Genomic DNA, 5,999 nt, shown 5'->3' on the forward strand with positions numbered 1-5,999 from the left:
ATCATCCGTCTATATTGAGGAAGCTGTTATATATAATAATCAATTGACACAATCCTGGGCTGCTCCAGGTGGGGCTGGACTTTAATGGCCAAGAAGCCATCAGATTTCTATCAACTAATTGAGTTCCACCCTTGCCCCTGTCTCTGGGACATCCCATCATACCCACAGTCTCATTGTGCTTCTCCAATAAAATAAATTAGGAGGATCCCTGCCATTTTCCATTTGTCCATATTTAAGGAGATACTTAGTCAGTATAAAAGTTCATTTTTAATCCTAGAAGGAAGAATAACTATGCTAGTTGATGGATATTCCACTACATTGATTGCTTGTCCTTGGTTTAATTCAAATATGAGTGTGCTCATTCTCTTCAAAAACTTACAATGAACAATTGCATGGATTCCTTACTAATAAAATTTCACATTTACATTGCACTTTCAGTGTTCAAAGGGCTTTACATACATTATTTTTGTAATCCTTTAAGGTAGGCCAGTATTATCCTCCTGCTGCAGATCAGAGAGGCTAAAAAAGAACAATTTGCTTAACACCATTGAGTGAGTACATGGCAGAGGTGAAATGTGAACTGGAAGCTGCATCTGGTACTGCTTGGTACAGATACATAGAAAAGGTTCTAAAGAAGTGAAAGGGAGAAATGTTTTACCTAACCACTATCTCCAGTTGTCAGATATAATACCACGTACAGACAAAATGTATTTTATACCATAAGCATAAATCAACATGCCTTTCTGCTTCTTCGATTTCTTTACCTTTAGCAAAAATATAAATTTAACCACTAGGGTTGCCAACCTCCAAGTACTAGCTGGAGATCTCCTGCTATTACAGCTGATCTCCAGATGATAGAGATCAGTTCACCTGGAGAAAATGGCCACTTTAGCAATTGGACTCTATGGCATTGAAGTCCCTCCCCAAACCCCACCCTCCTCAGGCTCTGCCCCAAAAACCTCCTGCCAGTGGTGAAGAGGGACCTGACAATCCTATTAACCACATTACAGGGCTTTAAGAAAGAATTAACTAGTCTGATTTACTCACATACAGCCTTTTCCAACACACTCACACACCGTGCATGCCCCAGTCCTGTCAACCAGATGTGCCCTGGGAGAGAGATCTGTGCTCAGAACTTAATTCACAAGCACATGTGGGACCCATTAGAACAGTACCTTGGCATGCAGTGGAAAGGGGGCTTAAGCCTCTCCCCCATGCCATTTCCCCCTACCCGAAGCAGCCCCAAGGAGCTGCTACTTCTGGGGAAACTTACAAGACAAATTAGTGGCATCCTGGGGATATTTCAGGGGGAAACAGGGCCAGGATTAAGCCTCCTCTCCCCATATACCATGGTACAAATCTGAATTGGATCAGGATGCACCTAGGAATTAAGTTTCAAGCACAGAAATCCCAGAGCATTTTTGGTGAAGAGGACTGGGGCAGCCACACAGAAGACACAAGGATTTTGTGATTAGCCCTTTATAGCTATAGTGACTATGATGCCAACAACCTTCTATATGAAGATAAATGGGTGATCCACTAATTCCCTCTCATTTGATTGATCTCTTTGGATGGAGATTATTATACTAACAAGCAGGGGGCCTGCAAGGACTTGCAGGGGGCATCTCATATTCCCTTCACCCACTCTTTCCCTTCCCTGAATTCCCTGTAGCCTCTCCCCCTTTCCTGCTTCCTTCTCCCCTTAGCATTCTCCAGCCAACCTACCTTTATCTTCCTTCTGTCTTCAGCTCCTTCTCTCTCCTGGCAGCCTGAACTTGGGAAAGCTATAGCCCAGGTTGTTAGTAGGAAACTTACAAGGACTTGCAGGTGGCACTTCACAATTCCCTGTATCCCCTTCCCCACACTATTTCCTTTTTCCCTCCTCCTCGCAACCTCCATACTCTCACCTTTCTCTGCTGCCTTCTCTCCCTCCCACCAATCTACCTTTTCTCTACTCCTCCCCCATTTTCAGCTATATTTATTTCCTTCATTTATCCCCCACCTTTCTCCACCATAGGGACCCAAAGCAACTTACAGCAATCTCTTTTCCATTTTATCCTCACAACAACCCAGTGAGGTAGGTTAGGCAGAGAATGTGTAACTGGCCCAAGTTCACACACAGTGAGCTCTCATGGCAGAGTGGGGATTTGAACCTGTTCTCTGAGATCCTAGTCTAAAACTCTATCCACTATACCACACTGGTGTTTGTGGGATGTTTTCTGCTGACCAGTATCAAGCAGCTGGGCCTGGGTGAGTCATGCAAGTTGTATGGCAGCAAGTTGCCTTGTGGTTGCTGCCAGACTTCACTCAATGAATCCTCTCTCAATGGCTAAAACAGCTTTGGAAAGATTGCCTAGAAGCCTACTGTTGCAGTTGCTTACCAATGGCTACTAAAGGCATTTGTTCCTTAAAACTACAGGCACTGCTTCTATTTTTTGTGGGGGGTTTAACCCCCTAATATAGTTAAAGATTTCAGATTTTTCTGTAAACCTCAGGCTTTTTAAAGATTTGTAGAAAGATCTGTCTTGTCCATCCATGGTTCCAATTGTTAGATTTACGTATCCACAGATTTGGCCACACTGACAATTAGATATATTGATGACAAGAAGGGAACACTGAATTGATAACAGTTTGATAACCACTGCCATTTTCAGCATATTTTGGTTTTGGATTCTAAAAAGAGAAAAGAGACATGGAGACTTTTTGAGATTTGAAATAAAATATTGAGTTTTTTCAAATGAGACTGTATGCTCCACTTCATTGTAAGTTACAGGAGCAAAGAAGTGTTTAGCTTTCAGGACACACTGCAAAGGTGCCCTGGTAGCCTTCATTTTGCAATCCTTTTGAAACCAAGTGCTACTTCGTATTTTTAAAAGGACCACCCATGTCTAAGTGTGTGTACTCTTCTCATGTGACATGTCCACATACAGACATCTCACAGTCTATAAGGGAAGAAATTTTATGTTCCCATCCCTGCAGCCCTTGCCATATTCATTGAAGGGGCAGAAATTTTGAATGCGGTTTCACTTGTGAGGAAAGTAAATTTGTGAAAGATGGAGATACTCCATACTTCAATGTTGCATTTTGTTGTTTTGTGAATCATGTGAATGAGGTATCCTGTGTATTGCATATGAATTTTACTGTACTTCTCTTCTATGTTCTCCTGAAGTCAAAGGATGACTGCTGGCCAGTCTCTTGAAAGGATATTTCAGGAAGCACATTAGTTCCTGTACCAGCTGAACATACATGCTCTACAACTATGAAACCCTTATTTCTAACTGGTTCAGAACTGTATTATAGACTCTGATTTTTTTCTTGCACAAATGGAATGGAAGAAAAGGGTGGAAAACCTCTCTTCCCCTACACCTGATTCACCCTTTAAATAGCAGCTCAAGTGGATGCATTCAGTAAAATAATTCAAAGGAATGTATAGTTCTGACTTTTACTTAACCATAAAGGGAAAGAATGTAGGGGGATAAATCACACACCAAGTTTACAAGTTGAATAGTGACTATGCCAGTTGTCCCTTCATCCAGTCACTCATTGCCCAGTAAAGAAATGATGCCATATTCCTGCAAAACATGGTACCTGGTGGGGGTTTTTTGTTCATTATTGATATATTTGTGCCCACAGTGTCATGTTATCTACTTTCTTAAGTTGTGAATGCAAGCCTCAGCTACCACTCTGCCATGCTATTTTATCTATTTCATTATTTGCAGTTAGCCTTTCTCACTCAGATTCACAACAGATTACACAGTGCAAGTCAAACCAATCAGTAGGATGAGATAGCTAATAAACAATGTAATAGGTAGTGGACATGTTCATGGAGGATAGAGCTATCCATGGCTACTAGTCAAAATGAATACTAGTAATGATGCATACTTATTCTCTCCAGTATCAGAGGAGCATGCCCATTATATTAGTACCTGTGAAACACAGGCAGCATAATGCTGCTGCAGTCGTCTTGTTTGTGGGCTTCCTAGAGGCACCTGGGTGGCCACTATGCGAACAGACTGGTGGACTTGATGGGCCTTGGTCTGATCCAGCATGGCTTTTCTTATGTTCAGGTTTACAACAGTCTGAAACAAAGGGAGCAATACTAAGGAGGACTACTCAGAAAGAAGTAAACGGGGCTTACTCTTAGGAAAGTGTCCTTAGGATTGCAGCCAAAGCATAAGGCATGATAAGTTAAAGAATTCAGAAAATGGTATTTTAAGGTGTAAAAACAAAGCAAGTGAGAGTAAGAATATACATTTAAAAAAGGATAATGCATACTATACACACTAGTATAGTTCTCAATTGGTCCCATAACTTTTATAAAACCGCTTCCTGACCCATTTTATTATCATCTGGCCCTATCAATGCTATAAAAATGCCCTGCACAATTCTGTTTACATTGTTTATACAGTTGCCATCATTTGCAGAATAACAGAAGCAAGGGAGCTTTCCTGACCACCTCCTGCAAACCATTCCACAAGATGCATGTCACAACAGAGAATGCATGTGTACAAGCAGCTGTCAATCATGCCCATTTGCAGGGTGGCGCCCACAGATGGGCCTGCTCATATGGGTGAAGCAGTAATGGTAAAGCATAGGAAGAAAGGCAGTCCTGTAGATAAGAGGGTCTAAGGCCATGAAGGGCTTTGCATGTGATAGCCAGTACTTTAAATTAAACCTAGTAACTGATGGGCAGCAAGTGGAGCAACTGCATAATGGGCATAATTTGCATGTACCACCTAGCTCCATTAATAGCTGAGCTGTGACCCATGAAGACTACATTACAATAGTGACCATAGTCTGGATCCAGGTGGCCAGATTGGCCCAGTCGAGGTAAGGGGCCATCTGCCAGGCTAAACTATATTGAAAGATAGTGTTTTTTTCAACCAGCATTAACTTCAATCTCCAGCAGTAACTTTGGATCCAGTATAACCCCATGGCAGCAAGGATCACCTGAACCCCATCAAAGGTGGGAAGCACAATGTCCTTCACGACCTTATAATTCCCAATTATAATTACCTCCATTTTGCCTGGGTTCAGTTTTAATTTATTTGCCCAAAGCTATTTAACCACAGCAGTCAGGCAGTGGCTCAAGACCTCTACCACATCATCAGGAGAATGGGATACAGAGCTGGGTGTCATCAGCATATTGGTAACACCCAATTAAAAAACAACAACTGATTTCTCTTAAGGGTTTTTACCTAGAGATTTAAAAGCATTGGGGGGGGGATAGGACTACACCCTGAGGAATCCTGCAGGGCAAATCCCCCACTGATGACCACTAGTCTCCAATGGTAACACCTTTCAGTCCAGTATGTAAGGAATTATTTAAACCTATCCAGAACTAGGGTTGTGCAAAAAAAAATCAGCAAATTTTGAGAGTGGGTTTATTAGGCCTGAATTTTTCAGTAAACCCAAAATAAGCTGAATACCCATACTGGTAAATAAGTCCATGGGGATTTTTTCGAAGCTCATGGGGGGGGCATTTTTGGAGGAAGAGTCCCCAAATTTGCAGCATGGCTGCAAGAGACTCTCCTTTGATGGTCACCAAAGTTTGGTGAACATTGGGACGGGGGGTCCAATTTTATGGGCCCGCAAAGGGCTCCCATCCTCCAGGTATTTGTGAGCTGAGCTGTCCATTGGTTTGCAGGTTCAAAAGTTCAGCATTGATGAGGATTGTCAGAAAGATCCAATTCCAGGTTAATGCCTCAAAGTCTGGGGGCTGCCTTCGTTTCTGGGTCGCTTTACATGATGTCCATGCAAATGAGCTTCCAAACGGACGAAAAAGACTTACATGCAAGAGAAATAAGGCACAGAAAACATTTCTTTTGGTGCCAAATGACATCCTGAGAGCAGTCCTTTATTGCGGTCATGAAAAATCAGATTCCAAGAGCGGGGAAATGATATCAGAGCCAGCTGCAGTCATGATCAGTGCAGCTCATGTTAAGGTGATTGCTCATCCACATGGGTGAAGGAGTCTTCTTCAGAAGGGCCATGAGCAG

This window comes from Euleptes europaea, chromosome 1, assembly GCF_029931775.1.
Source record: "Euleptes europaea isolate rEulEur1 chromosome 1, rEulEur1.hap1, whole genome shotgun sequence".
NCBI classification, from domain to species: domain Eukaryota; kingdom Metazoa; phylum Chordata; class Lepidosauria; order Squamata; family Sphaerodactylidae; genus Euleptes; species Euleptes europaea.